Source organism: Pipistrellus kuhlii, unplaced genomic scaffold (assembly GCF_014108245.1).
Source record: "Pipistrellus kuhlii isolate mPipKuh1 unplaced genomic scaffold, mPipKuh1.p scaffold_m20_p_3, whole genome shotgun sequence".
Taxonomy (NCBI): domain Eukaryota; kingdom Metazoa; phylum Chordata; class Mammalia; order Chiroptera; family Vespertilionidae; genus Pipistrellus; species Pipistrellus kuhlii.
Genome location: NW_023425529.1, coordinates 98,081,237 through 98,103,808, shown reverse-complemented (window position 1 = coordinate 98,103,808; position 22,572 = coordinate 98,081,237). Strand labels below are relative to the sequence as shown.

At 37.6% G+C, this 22,572-nt stretch overlaps 1 protein-coding gene across 1 annotated transcript in view; it reads left to right on the top strand.

Moving 5' to 3' along the window:
• Nucleotides 1–258: 258 nt before the first annotated feature.
• Nucleotides 259–22,572, top strand: part of TRPC4 (transient receptor potential cation channel subfamily C member 4) — a 319,844-nt gene continuing 297,530 nt past the window's right edge. The window contains exon 1 of the mRNA XM_036454947.2: nucleotides 259–1,004. The gene's annotated coding sequence lies outside the window, so the exon portion shown is untranslated. The remainder of the gene's footprint in view (nucleotides 1,005–22,572) is intronic.

Below are 22,572 nucleotides of genomic sequence, written 5' to 3'. Positions count from 1 at the left end.
ATTCCTAAGCTGGTGAGCGTTTGGGGTCTTATTTAATAATTTAATATTTAGAAACTTAGTGATTTCCTATGCCTGTTGGAAAGACCAAGCCTAGTGAGGGTGGGAGAAACGGTTGTGCTTCATCATTTGTTCATTGCGGCTGTCTCCATTGTTGACTTTCGTGGCAAACCTTGTGCTCTTGCAGGGGAAGTCTGACACCTTGAGGACTGGAGAGGGGGTGCGGGAACCCAGAGGAGCGAGAGTGGGAGAAGCTTTGAGAGTAGCCAAGTGGGGGTGAGGTTACTCTTTCAAGTCTGGAAGCCTGCCTCCTGGATGCTTGTTTATTGGGATGGGAGCAGGGACTCTGAAGCAGAGTCCTGGCACGAACTGAAGCTGGACATCTCAGCAGAGCGCGCCTAAGCCTGAAGGTGAGGCTTGCTTTCGGAACCACTGGCTGGATTCTGGCCACCAATTTGCCTGGATGAAGACTGGCCTGTGGTGAGCTCCCTACCCAACTGGCTGCCTCGAGGCCCCATTGAGACAATTCCGGGGCCCTGGAGCTGGGAACCAGGCGTCAGCTTTTGCCAGTACGCTCGTGTCCTCCACAGACACGCAGTGCCGTGCGTAGGACGCACATCTTCAGGGACTGTCCCTTCCAAGACAGTCTGTGTGGACGCGGAGTCAGAGCCCCCAGGCTCCAAAGGCGGGGTTCCTTCCTCTGTGCTCATCCGCTGTCATTCCTGGCAACACTAATTGTCCCTAGGGATCGGTGGGGGCGGGGGTGGGAGAGTTCTGCTTCCCTAGTGCTCACCTACCTCCCAGGGCCACCCCTCCCCCACCTCTGAGGCGTCGCTCTGGGAGCATTCTCTCCGCCCAGTCCTGTGCCAGCTGCGTGGGCTCCAGCTTCCTGCGTCTTCCTTTAGAATGCTTTGAAACTCCGCAGAGACTAAGGAATTCCATTAGAATTTTCCCGGCGCCCGCCCTTGGACTGATCCTTCTTCAGCCAGAAGATTGCAACTTTGCAGGTAAAGAGGGTGTCGCCTCATACAGCTCCATTTGACCGGAGTTGCACTTAGTCTCCTTTCTGGGATCTCGGTTAAGTTTCTCAAGCTGCCTGGGAAGCTTGCTCTTCCCTGGGAGGAGAATAGACATCTCTGGGGGATTAGGAGTTCAAAAGGCTCCCGCTGCATGGTTTCTCTTTAAAACTCTACTCGGTTTGTGAAGCTTTCTGTGGCTGACCCCTGCTGAGCAGGAGTTTGGGGATGCTTCTTAGCCTCTCACCACACCCTGCTTAAAGCAGGGGAGAGGGCTAAGAATGAACCCCCGGTGTGATTTATAAGGTAAACAAAGCACTGCAGCCAAGCCTCGATGCTGGGAGAAGAGCTGTTTTGTTGTTTATGTGTGTGTGTTTTACCCTTTTATGTATTGGGAGAAAAGAAAAATCTTGGTGGCCACTGGGAGTGAATCCTTCCTAGCCACTCTGGGTACCCAAACTGGGGGAATGAAGAAAGGATAGTGATCAATAACCTGTCGATCAATTACACTCTGCGTCATTTTTAGTCTCCATCAAGAAACAGAAACCCTGTTGCTGGACCAAGTCTTGGGATTCCTAGTACGCTTGGCAACTGTAATTCCAATGACTGTTTACTACTTAGGTAAATCACTGAGCTTCACAGCACAACTTGTTCTAGCGGTGAATGCTCCTGCCTTTTGTTACTAGAGGATACTGGAAGGGAATAGAGTTTGAGAGATTCAGAAAGGGAGCTCTTGTCTGTATCCACTATGTTGTATCCCTGTTCACAGGGTTTCTTATGGGACCTTCCCAATTAAATTCCCCACATAAAATGCAGCAAGTTGCTTATTGAGTAAGCACAAAGCCAAATGAGTGAGAGAAGGCAGATGTAAGGTTTACTTGTTTTATTAAAAAAAAAAAATTAGAACATTTTTGTAAAAAGGAAAAAAAAATCAGGTATCCTATATTTTTAAGCTCTATCATATTACAAATTACAAAATCTTCAATAGAAAAGGTGAATTGGGATTTTTAAAAGTAAACCTTTGAATTAAATAGTGAGAATATGAGTGGGTGGATTTGTTAAAACATTGCAATCATTATCATAGTGGCATGGTTGTATTTACTCTTATATTTGTAATATTTGTAACATCTACTTCTATTCACCTGGACAGTAGAGTAGAAAATACTCCCATTCCCTTAAGTATTTATATATATATATATATATATATATATATATATATATATATATATATATGGATAATTAGTACTTCAGATATTAAGTAAAAATTTAATAAGACATTGTTAAAGAAACACTTAAAATATATGAATTCATGTAGTTAATGCAAATCAACATATCAGTAGACATTAAGTAATAAATGAAAATGCCTTTGATTAATAAACCTTAGCACAGACAGACAGAAAGTTCTTACATTGTTTAAGAGTCTAGAGAGCTGAAGAGCTTGTGGGGGTGAAGACGTCACAGATTTATGCCAAGAAAATGATGCACAAAGAGAAATACAGGTCAAAGAGATTGATTCATAAGAGATGCTTAAAATTCATTGATTGAATACATATATATGTTCAGATAGACAGATAGTTAAAATAAAGCATAGTGAGAAAATGTGTAATTGCAAATTTAGAAAATTTCTTCCTAATAAGTAAGAACTTGTATATGGGCATTTATCAAAACAGAGTATCTAAGCTCTACAGATACAAGAAACTTGTCTCTAGTAAAACCTGTCAAACATTAACAATGTTTCTAAAATATCTTTGCTATTGAAAAGTAAAATAACTTCCAATTCACTTGCTTAATGGTCATTCTCAAAGATTTGTAAGGGGTGGATACATTTCCCTTATTTATAACCTTTAAAATTTTTCCATTTTTATGTTGATCATTTTTTTATTATAGTTATTATTGGAAGGTCAAGATAAAATGGACAGAAAAAACTATGAAAAAATTAAAGTTCTCTATGAATTTCATGCCCATTTTGGTTATTAAAATGGCAAGAGACCAAATAACTTTCCACATAATATAACCTTAATTAATTCATTCTTTACATAAATAGGAAACACCAGAAACTTTGCTTTTATTTTTTTCATTAGAGGAAATTTGAATATCTTGTTAAAGATACATATTTTAAACTTTTAAACATGATTAAATGTTTATCAAAGTATAATAATAGCCCTTAGAATGTTTACTGATTAACCCTACAGAATTTAAAAAAAATACTTTTATAAATATATTGTTGAAAATATTGTCATATTTTTATCTGCATGTTTAACTGCGCAGGTAAGTGATGGCAATACAGATTACCAACATTACATTTAGCAGCTGAAAACTGAAATTATCTACATTTTCTAATTGATGCATATCTCAGAACAAAAATAAAGATATGCACATATTTGTTCAGTATTTAATAATGTAAATATCAGTGCTTTAAAGAGATGAAGGATTTTGTTAATGAAGACAAATACATAAAAATGCTAAACAGAACTAGGACAGTAAAACTGGGGACTGAATATTTTCTCATAAAAATGTTATTGTCATTTTAAAAAATAAGCTCAAGCTTGATAAATAAAAATATAAATAACTCTTAAATTTTCTGTTCCCAAAATTATAGTTGCTAAACATAATACAAGATCAGATGTAAGGTGCATCTTGACCTTCTGCATTATGTTGCCTAGACTAAATTGAAATCAATGTCACTCAACTCTTTAATATCTATAGAAAGCCCACCATAAGCGTTTTGGTTTTCATTAAAAATGGAGACAGATAAAAAACAAAAAACAAAAAAAAAACCACAACACTTATATTTTCTCCTAATTTTTTAAATGTCCAATGATCCTTCTGGAAGTTCAGTTTTACTTAAATAAGCTATGAAAGCAATACTTGACCTGCTTTTTAAATTGAACTGTAGATAATATCCCACTAATATTAGTATATGTTTTGTCTCCTTTTTAAAAAAAAGTTTTCTTTGAAATACAGCATGATCTCACTCATATGTGGAATCTAACGAACAACATACACTGATGAACAAAAATAGGTCCAGAGATGTAGATGCATCAAACAGACTGTCAAACCTCAGAGGGAAGGCAGGGGAGGGTGGGTGAGTGAGAAGAGATCAATCAATGAACTTGTATGCATGTATGCATAACTCATAGACACAGACAGTAAGGTGGTGAAGGCCTAGGGTCAAGGTTGGGGCAGTCTGGGAGAGATCAATGGGGGAAAAAGGGGGAGCATATGTAATACTTTCAACAATAAAAATTAAAAAAGATGTCTGAATAAAACAAGCAAACAAACAAAAAAACGGCAGTGTCATAAAATCATTAAGAGGTAACAGATGACACATGGACACAATTTTACATTTGAAATTAGCATTCTACAAAAAGCAGAAATGCTAATTAAAACATCAATTTAAAAATATTCCTTGATGACATTATCTAGCATACTGCATTTTTTTTTTTTAAGAAATGGCAGGTGCAATGAGATGAATCAGATATGCATTTATTATATTCTGCTTGCAGTTTGCTCTTATATTTAAGATTAAAAAAAGAATAATTTGTAGGTACTTAATCTATGCTAGTCACTATGCTAAAAACTTAAATTTTTTTTCATGTTTATCTTCACATCTACCTTAAAACTGAAGTATTATTACCATCTTTTAAATAATCTGAAATATTAAATTTCTAAAAATTCACAAAGCAATTAGAGAGTCAGGATTTGAACCTATATCTACTTCTACCTAAATACAATACAATACACATTGAATTAATTCTAATAGTTTTAAAGATAAAATTAGCAAACTTTTAACTAGATTTTTAATTCCATTGGATTTTTACAGCTATTTGTTTCTTTAATTTTTAAGTTAATGTGACATAAATCCATTATGAGACTACAAATTTAGAACAATACTCTAACTAAAGCTCCATAAGTTTTGAAACACAGTAGGAGATATATTACTCAAGAAGGTTGTTTTCAAAATTCTCTCCTTTCTTTTTCTTAAATATATATGCAATATATGTGGAAAAGGAAACAAAGGTTTATTATTTTCATAAATAAAACTCAAGGCTATATATTCTTCTTTAAATAATTACGATATCATTTCTAAATTGTAAGTTTTCATTCAAACTTTAGAACAACTGTAGGCTGTTAATAAAATATCTTTGTTTATAAAAATAACAGTCATATCAAGACATGTTAGGGAAATACTGCATCTTATCAGTGTCATATAAATTTTCTCCTCAGGTGGTTTTGTCTTAGTTTTATCTGAATTTTTAATTGCTTATTTATTTTTAATGTATCTTGATATTTAATGAGAGGAGCTCTCATTCATATATTTCTGAAATCATCTATTACCTAACAGCACATTTTAAGAAATTTTCTATATTTTTTAAACCTATACCTGCACTTGAAACTGATGTGGTTATGTCCAAAGATCTATTGATTTTGAAGAATATAGCACTGTTGGATATATGTAATACCATTACAAAAAAGAGCACTGAAGTGATAGCCATTCAGTAAATATTTGTTGAATAGTGTTAAATGAATAATTGAATATACAGATTAATGATACTTGAGTAAGATCTTCATTTTTGCATTTTTTGGCAAAGCGCCTTCTGCATTTTTTTCCTCTCAAAATATTCTCCAAGTACTTAACCTAGCTCCAGGTATCACAAGTAAAACAAGCATAACCCTTGTTATATGCTGTCTGGCAAGTGGGTAGAGGACTAGCTCCTGAACTAGGCAGTAAACCCCTTTAAGAAATCCAAATGCAAGAGTTTTTACCTTAATTTGAACATATTTATTTATATAATAAAGCCAGCTATAATAACAAAATTGCACTTTGGTGATGTGTAGAGAACTATATTATTACCTGTATTTCAAAAATAATTAACAGTTACTCAAAGGACATAACTTCCAGTCAATTACTCCATAAAGCTTATTTTCACAGGATTTATAGAACCAGTTATTAATGTGTTATAGTTAAGTGGTGCTGTGTTGGAAACCTTAGAGAAGAGCTTTTCTTCCATTATACTGTGAGAAGTATGGGTAGAATTGAAAGAGGACAGATACAAGTATTCTCAGGAATACCTACTTAAGTAAAGAAAGCCATAGACTTTTGTTGTTGTCATTGTTGAAATCCTCACCAGAGGATATTTTCTCCATTGTTTTTCAGAGAAAGTGGAAGGGAAAGAGGGAGGGCAAATCAGCAATCCAAGTACATGACCTTGACTGGGGGAATCGAACTTGAGTCCCTTCGGTGCATGGGCCAATGCTCTGTCCACTGACCACTGAGCTACACAGGCCAGGACAGCCATAGACTTCTTTGGAGAGATTATATTTGGCAAATTAAGTTGAAAATTTATGTCAAAGTCTTGGCAGTACATGGTACCCAATTGGAATTAAAACAAAACAAAACAAAACACTGGTTCTTGTTGGAAAAAATTAACATGTATCCTCCTTGCCTCAAATTATTGTTTCCTATAAGAGTGGGATTTAGGTTTTCCAATTATAAATCAATGTTAAATTTAAATAGCATTATTGATAGTATTAATGATAGTATATATAGATATTACTAAATTACCTTTCAGAGGCAATACCGTGTTTCCCCGAAAATAAGACATCTTCCGAAAAGAAGACCTAGAGCATGAAAAAATAAGACATCTCCTGAAAATAAGATCTAGAGCATCTCTGGGAGCAAAAATTAATATAAGACACTGTCTTATTTTCGGGGAAACAGTGTACATTTTAGGAGATAAGTTTTTTCCAAAGTTTTGATGGATTTATTGTGATACATTTATTTATGTGATATAATATTTTGCCCAATCACCCTTGTAACCAATCAAGCAAACCTAAGAGAAGAAGCCAGTTTTAGAGCTAGGACTGCAGTGATTTGGATTCTACCCCCTACACCTTTTCCTTGGGATCTAAAAGATGTTGAATAAAGATATTGTTGGAAATATCCATTCTACAGTCATCTAGGTATTCTCAGTATCCACTGTGTATGTTCTTTAGTCAGTTCTTCTGTTTAGAGCTAAGAATATTTTGAAGACTTAAAAATAGATATTAAATATTGTTAACAAAAGGGGACTGAATTAGCTACATTGATCTTTGTAAAATAATTTTTTTGGGACCTGTATCCCTAGGACTACTCATACCTTGCCAGAAGTTTTGCTTTCTAAGAGTTACATAAAATAATTAGAATGCCTAATTCTGAGCCTCTGAGAACCTTTATAATTAAGAAGAAATAAATATTTCTAAAGGAAACTCAAATTTTAGGGTTATGTAGGATATTAAATAGTCTTGTATCTAAAAAAAAAAAAAAAGTATATCCCTCTGCATGTGCTATATAAGAAGAAAATGTTGGCAGGAAGAAAGACTTATTTGCTTATCTGGTTCATTTTAACATCACAGCTTAACATTTTGATTTGTAATGAGCAAGTATAGAGAGCTGAACTGCATATTTTCATTTTCTTGCAACATAATGAACCAGCAAATGATTTTGCTCTTTCATGAATAAAAGATTTAATGAGAAAGTATTTCATTATAATAGTAGTTATAAAAAAAAGAATTTTTTCAACATGTGTAAGTATCAACAACTTTAACTTAAACTTGGAGAATAAAAATTGTTTTGTGTTCTATTATACTTAGCAGTGAACCATTAAAATCTGAACTTAAAGCACACTTTTTAACATGCTTAAATACTTTCTTACCAGTTATTTCATACTTGTAATTTAAATATTTGATACAGTTAAATATTGAAAATTCACCCTTTTGGAATAATATTTAGTAGTATTTTTTTTACAATAAAAATGCAAAGGAGCCAAAACCGGTTTGGCTCAGTGGATAGAGCATCAGCCTGCGGACTAAAAGGTCCCAGGTTCGATTCCGGTCAAGGGCATGTACCTTAGTTGAGGGCACATTCCCAGTAGGAGGTGTGCAAGAGGCAGCTGATTGATGATTCTCTCTCATTGATGTTTCTAACTCTCTATCCCTCTCTCTTCCTCTCTGTAAAAAAAATCAATAAAATATATTTTTTTAAAAATGCAAAGGATCTTTTTTATAATGTAATATTTTAAAAATATCATAGATATTTACAATGTAAAACAGCAAGAGACAAACTGATTGAGAAGATCTAAATAAATTAAGTATTTGAAATGACCTATCATTGACTAATCTAGATATATTTGAAACATAACTTTGATTCATTTCAGTTTATTTAATGAATGTTATATGAAAGATGAACTACATTTTTATAATGCTATTATTGGTTTTATTAGTCAAAATAAGATCTTATCTATAAAATATATAGCATTATGTGTGAAAATTAATGTGATTAAAGTGAATCTCTACTCATACTTTGAATTGGTATTCATTAGCTTTCAGAGTGTGTCAGGATCTGTCAAATTTTATTTTGATTATTTTAACCATAACAAAATGAATATATACAAATATAGTAAAAAGAGGAACTGCACAAAGGCTTTCATTTCCAATGCAACATTAAAAAATATCTACTGCTTGCACTCTATTAGTCCTCTACTTACAGATGGATATATTCAATTGTCTACATTGATCCGGTATTTAAAGCTCTCCTCTCATGGACTGGAGGGAGGCTGTGACAGGAGTTGCCATATATAAATTCACATTCCCTGATGCCCTCATCAGAGTAGGGCTCTTACACATGTAGATGATAATAATGATAATAATTTATATTTTCTGAATATTGATAAAATTTTGAGAAATTTAATAGAAAACTTTACTAAATTATGACTTTGTATAAAATATCATTACAAGTTTCTATTCTTTAGGTTACAAGTAGAAGGGTTTTGGTTTTTTTTTTCTATCATATTTAAGATATTAAGCCAATAATGGCTTAAGGAAAGAATTATAAGGAAGACTATTTAGTCTATTGTGTTAAAAATTATCACTTGCACTCTCAGTTTCATTAAAAGGAAAAAAATCATTACAGGGTCATTGCTGGGATCTGGGACCATTTTTATATTTTAGACTAAAATGAAGGTTCACTATATTCATAAGGATAAGTACTAAAAATACTTACTACATATATAATATTGTCAAATATATCTTTCTTGAAACAGTATATTACTTATCATGCACAGGTAACTATTTTTAAAAGTTTAGCATTCTAATTTTAAGTTCTTTTTTCCTAAAAATGTTAGCAATGCACTGAAAGTATTTGCAATTATCCTATATAAAAAAGAGGTAATATGCAGCCAAAACTGGCTCAGTAGATAGAGCATCAGCCTGAGAACTGAAAGGTCCCTGGTTCGATTCTGGTCAAGAGCATGTACCTTGGTTGTGGACACATCCCCAGTGGGGGGGTGTGCAGGAGGCAGCTGACTGATGTTTGTGACTCTCTGTCCCTCTCCCTACCTCTCTGTAAAAAATAAATAATATATATATTAAAAAAAGGAGGTAATATGCAAATTGACCATCACTCCAACACACAAGATGGCCACCCCCATGTGGTCAAAGATGGCCACCCCCATGTTGACACAGATGGCCACCACAAGATGGCCAGGAGAGGAGGACAGTTGGGAATGATCAGGCCTGTAGGGGAGGGCAGTTGGGAGGGACCAGGCCTGCAAGGGAGGGCAGTTAGAGGCAATTAAGTCTGCAGGGAAGGGCAGTTAGGGGCAGCCAGGGCGGCAGGGGAGGGCAGGTAGGGGCAATTGGGCCAGTAGTGGAGGGCAGTTAGGGGTGACCAGGCTGACAAGAGAAGGAAGTTAGAGGTGATTGAGCCAGCAGGGGAGGGCAGTTGGGGCAGCCAGGCTAGAAGAGGAGGGCAGTTAGGGGTGATCAGGCTAGCAGGGGAGCAGTTAGGTGTTGATCAGGCTGGCAGGGGAGTCGTTAGGGGTGATCAGGATGGCAGGCAAAAGCAGTTAGTGGAAATCAGGAAGTCAGGCAGGTGAACAGTTGGGAGCCAGCAGTCCATGGGTCCCAGATTGGAGAGGGTACAGACTGGGTTGAGGGACACAAACCTCCCCTTTCCCCACAAGCACAAATTTTCTGCATTGGGCCTCTAGTTTGAAATATAAATGTAAGTATAACTAATATAAAATATTTACCTAACTTTTGATGAGCTATTTTTACCTTTATTTCTTACACTAGAGTAGGCTCAATTAAAGTTGAGGGATAGTATATTCATCTTTAGAAAAATAAAATTTTATACATTTCCACACACATGCGTTCTTGGGGATAGTAGACTGAACTGAAAAAGTTAGGTAGAATGTTTTCTTTAAAGAAATTATACTCATATGGCACAGTATAGGTACATAATTATACCCATAGAGAAATAAACATAGCAACTACAAAAGTGTTTTTGGAATATTTAATCTAATTTTTTAAATATATTATTATTGATTTCAGAGAAAAAGGGAGAGGGAGAGAAAACATCAGCAATGAGAAAGCATCATTGATGAGCTGGGTCCTGAACAACCCTCACTGGGGATCAGGCATGTGCCTTGACCAGAAAATGAATTGTGAACTCCTGGTTAATAGGTTGATATTCAATCAGTGAATACCAACTGGGCAATCTATTTTTTTATTAGCATACTAATGTCCTGGTGCACGAAATTCATGCATGGAGGAGGGGACTCCCTTAGCCCAGCCTGCACCCTCTCCAATTGAGGACCCTTTGGGTGATGTCCAACTGCTGTTTTAGGCCTGATCCTTAAACCGGCCATCAGACATCCCTCTCACAATCTGGGACCGCCTAACTACTCACCTGCCTGCCTGCCTGGTTGCCCTTAACCTCTCTGCCTGATCACTGCTAACTGTCCTCCCCTGCTGGCCTGATCTCGCCCCCAACTTCCCTCCCCTGTCAGGGTGATCTTGTCCCCACTGCCCTCCCCTGTAGACCTGGTTGCCCCCAACTGTGGGCCAATTTGGTTCTGATTGGTCGGTTTCTATTCCAGTCAGTGTCAAAGCCTCTGCCTCCTAAAAAGCCATTGGCTTTTAACAGTTGACCCAGATTTAGTCCTGATGGGTCAGTCTCTATACCAGTCAGCATCAAAAGTTCTGCCTCCTAGGCAGCCATTGGCTCCTGGCACTTCACCCAGATGAGGTTCAGATTGGTCAGTTTCTTTGCCAGTCAGCATCTCTGGGACAATCAATGGGGCATGATCATAAAGGCAGGGCTGATCAACAGCCCTGGTGGAGGCCTGGAGTGAAATGGAGGCATGGCTGCTGGCCCGGCCTGGAGAGAAAGCAAAAGGCAAGTACTGATCAACAGCTGCCACACAGGCTAAGGATCAGACCCTGCTTCTCTCCTCAGGCCTCTCTCCAGGCCTGATTCAAAGCCCCCTCACCAGACAGTGCTGGGTCACCATGCCTGCAGCCACAGCAGTCAATGCTGGGTTGTCATAGAAACCCAGCACTGACTGTAGGACTGACTAAGGGTTGGTTGAGCCCCAGGTTGTGACGGACCAGGATTTTTAAATATTAGGTCTAGAGGCTCAGTGCACAAAACTCATGCATTGTGTGTGGGGAGGGTGTCCTTAGCTCAGCGTGCACTCTCTCCAATCTGGGACCCCATGAGGGATGTCCCACTGCCTGTTAGACCAGTGGGATCAGGCCTAAATATGCAATCAGACAACCCTCTTCACAATCCAGGACTGCTGGCTCCCAACTGCTCACCTGCCTGCATGCCTGAATGCTCCTGAACAGCTTTTGCCTGCCAGCCTGATAACCCCTTATCTACTCCTCTGCCAGCCTGATCGATGTTTAACTGCTCTGCTCACCCCCAACTGTCCTCCCCTGCAGGGCCAGTCCCCCCCAACTATCCTCCCCTGCAGGCCTGGTCACCCACAACTGCTCTCCTCTGCAGGCCCAGCCCACCCCCGCACCCCACCCCCCGCCTCCAAGAGGTGCTGTTCAAAGGATGTAAAGTTCCAATATGTTGATAAACTTGTCCCTGTATTCTAAAATAGTTTGGCCCATATCTTAATGGCGATGCAATAATTGTACACATGGAAACAAAAGCAAAAGAACTATTTATGGAACCAATATTTTCCATGAAATTTTTACTGTCAGAATCTTCGTTTGTCATTAATTTTTTTTAAATATGCTGAATATTCTGGAAAATGTATATCATTTGGACAGACTTTACCTTTGCTACAACTTCGAGTAAATTTACCATTGGATAGTTTTTCATCAGAGAAATTTAGTGATAGGCAAAATTGACATCTAACAGTCATTCCACCACAGCTATGTTTGAGAATTGCATCCTCTTGTACTCCATTTTCACTGAGTAGGCAGTTCCTACCAGTATTGGTAGTACTTGTTGATGACTGTTCTCTAGACATATTCTGTTGTCACCACCGCCTGCTTTCAACTTCAAAAGCACATTAGTCTTTAGACCTTTTCTTTGATGACACCGGCTTTTTTTGGCTTCAGAGCTACATTTTGCTAATGGTATCTTTTCAGATACATTCTGTGGCAGGCACTGCCTTCTTTCAACATCAGACACATGTTGGTCTCCAGACATTTTCTGTCGATAAAGCTGGCTTCTTTTGGCTTCAGAGCTATGTTGTACCAATAGTTGTTCTTTAGACATAGTCCCACCTCTCTGCTGTCACGGTCTGAGATGCAGGTGAATGAGAGTCCTGGCTATCAAGCCAATGGCTGATTCTGAGGGGGTGGGACTTCCTCCTCCCTGCTGTCAGAGTCTCCATGGCATTGATGATGAAGTAAGCATTCCACCTTGCTGCTCTGGACCCAATCTGCCCAGAAACCCTCCACAGCCAGGCTGGAACACTTGCCTTATCCCTGAGGCAATGAAGCAAGTGTTCAGCTCCTGCCGCTCCATGCCTTCTGGCCAGGGTGAAACACTTGCTTAGTCACTGTGGCGATGAAACAAGCATTCCGCCAGACTGCTCGTGTTCCCATCCACCCCTTCCACCACCCCCCGGCAACGGGCAACTTCAGTGAGGGGCTGAGAGGACTGGGTGCCTCCATCTTATAGCTAAGCCATTTTCATGATGGAGTGACACTCCATATGTATATTCACTCTTTATTAGATAGGATAGGTAACATTATTCTTGATAAACTACCAACTCTTTGTCATTGAAAACTAACCAACCACTTTAAAGCTATTTTGTATCAAATATAAATCCTATCTAGTAAAAGAGGAATGTGCAGATTAACCATCACTCTGCTATACTCACCAGCCACACCCACCAGCCAATCAGGAGTGAATATGCAAATAAACCCATCCAAGATGGTTACTGGCCACAGAGAGCAGGAGGGAGGCTTGGGTTTCCCCAGCAATGGAGGAAGCCAAGCTTTCCGCCTGCCCTTGCCCACCTAGGGCTCCACATAAGACTACAAAGTTTCAATGATAGAAGATACATAAATCTAAACAGAAATGGTGGCAGCCAAGTAGCTGGAAAGAGCAGGAGGCTAGAGTTGCCCCCGGCAATGGAGGAAACCAAACTTTCCACACACTCTGGCTGGCCCAGGCCTCTGCTTATGGCTATAAAATTTCAATTATAGAAGATACATAAGTCCTAACAGAAATGGCTGTTACCACAGAGCAAGCAGAAGCTTTGGCTCCTCTCCAGGCTACAAAGTTTCAATTGTAAAAGGTAAATAAATCCCAGATACCAAGGCCTCCACTTAGATTGCCAGGGGGAATGGCTAGCCAGCAAACCACCACAGGCCCCTCACCCAGGCTGCCCCACATCCCAAGGGAACCCCCATCCTGATCCAGGATACCCTTCAGGACAAACCAGCCCACCCCCACCCATGCACCAGGCCTCTATCCTATCTAATCCTATATAATAAAAGAGTAATATAAAGATTGACCATCACTCCAACACACAAGATGGCTGCCCCCCATGAGGTCAAAGATCCTGCCCCCATATGGACATAAGATGGCCACCACAAGATGGCCAGCAGGGAGGGGAGTTGGGAGGGACCAGTCCTGCAAGGGAGGGTAGTTGGGGATGATCAAGCCTGCAAGGGAGGATAGTTAGGGGTGGCTAAGATGGAAAAGGAAGGAAGTTGGGGGCAACCAGGCCTGTAGGGAAGAGCAGTTGGGAGAGACCAGGCCTGCAGGGGATGGCAGTTAGGGGTGAAGAGACCTGCAGGGGAGGGCAGTTAGGGGCAAACTGGCTGGCAGGGGAGCAGTTAGGCATCAATCAGATTGGCATGGGAGTGGTTAGGGGGTGATCAGGTTGGCAGGCAGAAGTGGTTAGGGGAAATCAGGAAGGCAGGCAGGCAAGCAGTTGGGAGCCCCATCAGTCCTGGATTGTGAAGAGGATTGTCTGACTGCCTGTTTAGTCCTGATACCAGTGGGATCGGAGCTAAATGTGCAATAGCACATCTTTTGAGGGGTCTCAGATTGGAGAGGGTGTAGGCTGGGCAGAGGGACACTGCCAACCCCCTCCGCCCCCCCAAATTTCGTGTACCAGGTCTCTATTTCTAAATAAAAAAATATTAATGTGGCACAAATCAATGCAAATAAATTCCAACTAATAGTTCCTTCTTATTGAATAGTAAACACACTACTAATGAACAAGAAGTAGAGGCATTATAATGTGGTAGCAGTTTGACCTCTGTCATTGAAGTGAGATTTTTTTTCCCCTGTGGTTTTTTTTTTTTTTTTTTTTTTTTTTTTTTTTTTAGTAATCTTAATTTTTTCCATTTTAAGTACATTATACAGGGATGGGAAAGTGCTATCACTCACTGCTGTTTGTATTACACTTATAAATATTATTACTAAACATTTCCTTAAAGTTTCTCTGCAAATGTGCCTAACACCATATTATACTAAATTATAACTTAAGACACCATCCAAACCTGTCAATGAGAGAGAAATCCTTTCTAATTTTATCATCTGTATCATTGTAGCATATGAGTAATAGATATGCTAGTTGTTTTATGTAATCCAAGTCAGATTTATGTATCTTGATATGTTCATTACTTGTCTTTTCAAATATATATAAACATTGTAGTTTTTAACCAATGCAAAAAGGATGTAGAAGTGGATGAGTGGTATACTATTTTCCCATTGCTTAACCTCATAAAAATCTACCCTAAAGCTCTACTTCCCTTCCAGTGGAACATCTTGTCTACTAACCTTGAGTCTCATCTAAGTATTGTGTGTATTAATAGCTTGTTCCTTTTTTATTTCTCCATAGTATTCCATGGTGTAGATGAAGTACAGTTTTCATATCACCTGGGACAACAACATGGAAAAAATAAAAAGCTGGAAGGCATAATGATACAGTCTCACTTAACCACACCCAGAGCTTCCTTTTTATCAAGTACTTGGGCCTCCATAGCTGCACACCCAGTCTCCAACCCAGGAAGCCCATAGATTTTATCTAATTATGCAAATCCAGGCTTTTGTAATAGGCTGTGAGCAAATCTGGTACATTTGGATAGATATAACTAGGATTTCCCAAAATTTGTGAAGTGCCATTTAGGGAATTTTGGGGAATCCCATATACCCAAATTAGTCCTTGAGGAAAAGAACAGATGTTTGGGGTTTCTCAATCCCATCCCAAACAGTCATCTCATTTCTACTCCAAATACTTTGTCCTTAATTATTCCTGACTTAAGCACTTTCTTTTTCTTTTTCAGACTTCATATAGATTTGCCAGAAAGCTGTCATGTCACTTTTCTCTCACTAGTACTAATGACCAAGAGCACCTTTTCACAGATTTCCCTAATCCATTTGAAGGCAGTCTTGGATAATGACTTCACTAAACTTTTAATTATCTCACAGCTAGATCTGTTTTTCCCCAAATGATGAGATGCGGAAGGGGGTATAACTGTCTAAACATTTTCCACTTTATTGAAAAATAATTGACAAATAAAATTGTTAAGATATTTAAGATGTACATTGTAATAATTTGATATATGTATTGTGAAAAGATTACTCCCATCTAGTTAATTAACATATCTACATACATCAATTTTATGAGAACATGCAAATTTCAATTACACAATACAATTTTATAAACTATATCCATCATTAGATCATTAGACTTTACACATCTTATAGCTGAAAGTTTGTTTTTTTACCAACTTTTCCTATTTTCTCCACCTCTGCTCAGCTCCTGGCAACCATTTTTATACTCTCTATTTCTATGAGCTTGACTTTTTTAGATTTCACATATAAGAGAGAACATATAGTATTCCCTTTGTTTTTATCTGTGGGTTAATTTTACTTAAGCCCTCATGGTCCAACTGTATTATCTCAAATGGCAGAATTTCCTTCTTTCTCATGGTTAATATTCTGGTGTGTGTGTGTGTATTGAATGCATGTGTGTATTGTCTTAATTATCAATTGATTCATTAACAGATATTGGTAATTTCTATATCTGGACTCTTGTGAAAAATGCTGCAATAAACATGGAAGTATAGATACCGTGTTTCCCCGAAAATAAGACATCCTCCGAAAATAAGACCTACTTACAGGTTTCCTTCTGAGTGAAATATAAGGCATCCCCCTAAAAATAAGGCCCCCCTAGGCTAAACATGAGAGATTTGGTCCACTGATTCTGAAAGAAATGGAGTCATAAGAAATTCACCAGGAAATTCAGGAATTGGATTGTTATGATGATGTTCCAGAAGATGATGACATGATTGTCATTGAATAAATGAGTAAATTCTTGATACTGTAGGATTCACACTTTGTCTGGTTTGTGTTGTCAACTACTGTACAACCGTACCGTATATAGGTAATAAATTTCCTTTATTTTCATTTAACAATAAATGTGTATTCTTCTTCATGGAAAGATAAGACATCCCCTGAAAATAAGACCTAGCGCATCTTTGGGAGCAAAAATTAATATAAGAAACTGTCTTATTTTCGGGGAAACAGGGTATATCTTTAAGATCCTGTAGCTATTCTGGGTCTTTTCTTGGTTCCTTTGGCACATTTCTGTAGTATTGGTACTATATCTGTGAAATATGCCATTGTTATTTTAATAAGGATTTCATTGAATCTATCAATTGCTTTTAGTAGTATGCTCATTTTAATGATGTTAATTCTATCAGTCCATGAACATGGTATATTCTTTAACTTGTTTATATCTTCACTTTTATCAACATCCTGTAGTTTTCTGAAGACTGGTTTTACCTCTTTGGTTAATTTATTTCTAAGTATCTTTTTTTGTTGTTGTTGTTGTTGCACTGGTAAGTGGAATTTTTTTTTTTTTTTTAGTTTCTTTCTCTGAATGTTTATTATTGGTATATAAAAATGCCATCAATGTCTGGATGTTGATTTTGTATCCTGCTACATTGCCAAATTCATTTATTAAATATAATAATATTTTGGTGGAGTCGTTGGGGTTTTCTGTGTAGAATATCTGGCATCTGAGAAAATTATTTCCTCCTTTCTAATTTGAATGCCTTACATTTTTCTTCTTATCTGAGTATTGTGGCTAAGACTTCCAGTACTATGGTGTATTAAAGTGGTGAGAACAGACATTCCTGTCTTATTCCTGTTCTTAAGAAAAATGTTTTTAATCTTTGCCAGTTGAGTCTCATGTTGGCTGTAGGTTTGTCATATGTAGCTTTCATCATGTTGAGGTATGATTCCTCTATTCCCAATTTACTGAGAGTTTTGATTTAAATACTGGATTTCTGTAATGTTTTTCTGTGTCCGTTGATATGGTCAAGTGATTTTTGTCTTTTAATTTGATTTATCACATTTATTGATTTTCAAATATTGTACTTGCAGTTCTAGACTAAATATGACCTTGTCAAGGTGTATGATTTTTTAATATATTTTTTCTCATTTTTTTCAATTAAGGTATTATATATGTACATACCTTACCAACCCCCCCTACTCCCATACATGCCCTCCCTCCCCAGAGTATTTCATCCATTGGTTATGCCTATATGTATGCATACAAGTCCTTCGGTTGATCTCTTATCTCCCCCATATCTCCCTCCTCTCCCCGCTGTAATTTGACAGTCTGTTTGTTTCTTTACTGTCTCTATATCTATCTTTTTGTTCATCAGTTTATAATGTTCCTATTATCCATAAATGAGTGAGATCATGTGGTGTTTTTCTTTCATTGACTGGCTTATTTCACTCAGCATGATGTTCTCCAATTCCATCCAGGACGCTGCAAATGATAAGAATTCCTTCTTTCTTATGGCAGCATAGTATTCTATTGTGTAGATGTATCATAGCTTTTTGATCCAATCATCTGCTGACAGGCACCTACACTGTTTCCAAATCCTAGCTATTGTAAATTGTGCTGCTATGAACACAGGGGTGCATATATCCTTTCTGATTGGTGTTTCTAGTTTCTTAGGATATATTCCTAGGAGTGGGATTACTGGGTCAAATGGGAGTTCCATTTTCAGTTTTTTGAGGAAACTCCATACTGTTCTCCACAGTGGTTGCACCAGTCTGCATTTCCACCAGGAGTGGAAGAGGGTTCCTTTTTCTCCACAACCTCGCCAACACTTGTCGTTTGTTGAATTGTTGTTGTTAGCCATTCTGACAGGTGTTAGATGGTACTGCATTGTTATTTTGATTTGTATCTCTTGGATAATTAGTGACGTTAAGCACGTTTTCATGTGCCTCTTGGCCTTCCTTCTGTCTTCTATTGAAAATATCCTATTTAGGTCCATTGCCCATTTTTTTTAATTGGATCATTCATCTTTTTATTAAGTTGTACAAGCTGTCTGTAGATGTTGGAGATTAAACCTTTATCAGTGATAACATTTGCAAATATGTTATCCCATACAGTGGGCTTTCTTGTTGTTTTGTTGATGGTTTCTTTTGTTGTAAAAAAGTTTTTTATTTTGATGTAGTCCCATTTGTTTATTTTCTCTTTAGCTTCCATTGCTCTAGGGGCAGTATCAGTGAAGAAGTTCTTTCAGCATATGTCTGAGATTTTGCTGCTGGTGATGTCTCTAGTATTTTTATGGTTTCCCATCTTATGTTTAAGTCCTGTATCCATTTTGAGTTTATTTTTGTGTATGGTGTAAGTTGGTGATCTAGTTTCATTCTTTTGCATGTATCTGTCCAATTTTTCCAACACCGTTTATTAAAGAGACTGTCTTGACTCTATTGTATGTTCGTGTCTCCTTTGTCAAATATTAATTGAGCATAGTGATTTGTGTTGATATCTGGATTCTGTATTTTATTTCACTGATCTATATGTCTGTTCTTGTGCCAGTACCAGGCTGTTTTAAGAACAGTGGCTTTATAATACAGCTTGAAATCTGGTATTGAGATACCTCCTACTTTATTCTTCTGTCTCAGGATTGCTGTGGCTATTCGGGGTAGTTTTTTGTTCCAGATAAATTTTTGGAGAGTTCTTTCTAGGTCTGTGAAGTATGCCATTAGTATTTTAATGGGGAGTGCATTGAACCTATAAATTACTTTGGGAAGTATGGACATTTTGATGATGTTGATTCTACCAATCCATTAACATGGTATGTTCTTCCATCTGTTTACATCTTCCTCTATCTCTGTTTTCAGTGTCGTGTAGTTTTCCACGTATAGGTCTTTTACCTCATTAGTTAAGTTTATTCCTATGTATCTTAATTTTTTTGATGTGTTGGTAAATGGGATTACTTTTTAGTCTCTGTTTCTGTAAGTATACTATTGGTGTATAGAAATGCCATAGATTTCTTGGCATTAATTTTGTATCCTGCTTCATTGCCTAATTCATTTATTAAGTCTATTAGTTTTTTGATGGAGTCTTTTGGGTTTTTTTATGTACAATATCATGTCATCTGCAAATAAGGACAATTTTACTTCTTAATTTCCAATTTGGATGCCTTTTATTTCTTCTTCTTGTCTAATTGCAATGGCTAGTACTTCCAGTACTATGTCAAACAGGAGTGGTGAGATTGGGCATCCCTGTCTTGTTCCTATTCTTAAAGGGAATGATTTTAGTATTTGCCCATTGAGTATGATGTTTGCTGTTGGTTTATCATAATTAGCTTTTATTATGTTGAGGTATGATCATTGTATCCCCACCTTGTGTAGAGTTTTTATCAGGAAAGGGTATTGGGTTTTATCAAATGATTTTCCTCATCAATTGATATAACTATATGACCATTAGAAAATGGCAAATTGTGGGGTAGGAGAGATAGAAGAGAAAAAGATTAAAAAAAAAAAAAAAAGAGTGGCAAAATGAAATTGGGAGAAGGAGAAAAAGTAAAAAAAAAAGAGAGAGAGAGAGAGAAATTAGAAAGATACCAAGAGAGAAATGAGGAACTAACTATATATATGGGAAAGAAACTCCAATAGAACAACCCTTAATCACAGTAAATGCCACCAACAAGTATTTAGAGATTAATACAATATACAATACCAAGTAATGTCAAGTGAGGAAAGGGAAAAGCAGAAGTAAAAACTAACTAAAACACAGCTAACAAAAACATATAATCAAACAAAAAGAATAAGCAAAACAATCTCACAAAAAAGCATAAAACTTCCATATAGTTAACATTCAACATACAACTACAACAGGATAGAGAGAAAGACTTTATGTTTTTTTTTCTTTTATTTATTTTTTTTCTTTTTTAGGACAGCAAAAAGGGAGGTGTGTATGGGCTTGGGGCAGGGGGTTGGAAATTAGATATACACAACTAGGGTGAAATTTTAGCAGGGGGTAAACAGAAAGAATAGGGAAAATCTAGAGCAGGAAAGGGTTAAGATAAACAGGACACCAAGAGGGGAAAGGTTAGGAAGAGAGTGATGGCATAAAGGTAGCGTTGAGATAGAATATAGCATTGGTGAAGGAGGGGTAAAAATAGACTTTAGAACACTAATCCCAAAGTAAAATAAAGAACAAATAATATGACACTTAAAAAAAATAAACAAAAGTAAATAAGATTAAAAAAAGGTAAAATAGTAGTAGCAATAATGCTGATTACAAATAGAAATGTATTAATTAAAATGGTAAAATCAATGAGGAAAAAAGAAAAAATATAGTTACTTGAGTAAATGTTGCAAATAATGAAAATAAAAACAAAAATTAAAATTAAAAAATTAAATAAAATGTACAGTAGTAAAGGACATTCACTTCCTCTATTGTTCTGTTTGGTACACCTGTTTCCCAGTCCGGACAGTATTGCAGTTCCCTGCATTTTACTGCTCCTCAGTGTTGTAATCTGGTCCTGGTTTTTAAGCGGGCCTTGCTTTGATTTTTTATTACACTAGGGCCAATTTGTGATTTAGCCTTTGGGTGGCAATGTTTCTGGGTTGACTTCCAGGGCTCTAAAGCCTCTCTAGCTTGTTTTTTCCTCTGTGACACTGATCTGTGGAGGCTGGGAGGCAAGGTTGAGCTGACTGCACTCCCCTGTAATTTTCCGGATATCCTTCCACATCAGATCAAAACGTGTTGCTCTTTAGATATCTCCTCTATTAGGAGCCCGTTCCACAATCAGGGGACACACCAATCCAACAGCCCGGGGCTTCTCCCAGTTCTCCAGCTTCAGTGTAGTGAACAGGCTTCTGTCTTTGAGGGGACTCACCCTATTCCTGCAAAATCTGACATTTTTGTCTTACGGTGGAGCACTCCTTTGAGTCCAAGTGTTCGTGCCACCTGGGTCCGGCATTCTGTGGCTCACAGCTGCTCTGTGGTTGCTGCAGCTCTGGATATTCAGGCCTCTGATAAGATACACTTTTCCTTTAAAGATGGCGAGATTTCCTGGTCTAAGCACGTAGGTAGGTCCGGGAGGGGACCCAGCCCTGCTGTGGGTGCTTCCTGCCTTGGGGGCAGTCCCACACCTTCTCCTGAAGTTCTCCTGTCCCGTAGCTTGCTAACTAACATTTCCAGCACGACCCTCAGCTGTTCTCTCTTTCTGTTTTGGGACAAGATTCAGAACTCGTCCATCTATTCTTCTGCCATTTTGTGTCTCTGATTTTTTTGTTTATTTTTATTTTTTTAATAAATCTTTATTGTTCATATTATTACAAATGTTCCTCATATTTTTTTCTCCATTGCTCCCCTCCACCAGGTTCTCACTCCACCCTCTTCCCTTTCCACACCCCCCATTGACCTCATCCATAGGCTCACAGTTTATGTTCAATTTCTTCCCTCATCCCCCACTCCCCTTTTCCTCGAGAATCGTCAGTTCATTCCCCTTCCAACCTCCGATTCTATTATATTCACCAGTTAATATTGTTCATCAGATTTTTTAATTCCTTTGGCTTTTAGATTTACTTGTTGATAGTTACGAATTTGTTGTTCATAATTTTTATCTTTATTTTCTTCCTTTTCCTAAAGAACCCCCTTCAGCAATTCATATAATTCTGGTTTGGCGATGATGAACTCTTTTAGCTTTTTTTTTTTATTTGTGAAGCTCTTTATCTGTCCTTCTATTTTGAGTAATAACTTTGCTGGGTAGAGTCATTTTGGCTGTAGGTTCTTGCTATTTATCACCGTGAATATTTCTTGCTATGCCCATCTGGCCTGCATGGTTTCTGTTGAGAAGTCAGCTGACAATCGTATGGGTGCTTCTTTGTAGGTAACTACCTGCTTTTCTCTTGCTGCTTTTAATATTCTCTCTTTGTCTTTTGCTCTTGGAATTTTAATTATGATGTGTCTTGGTGTGGTTCTCTTTG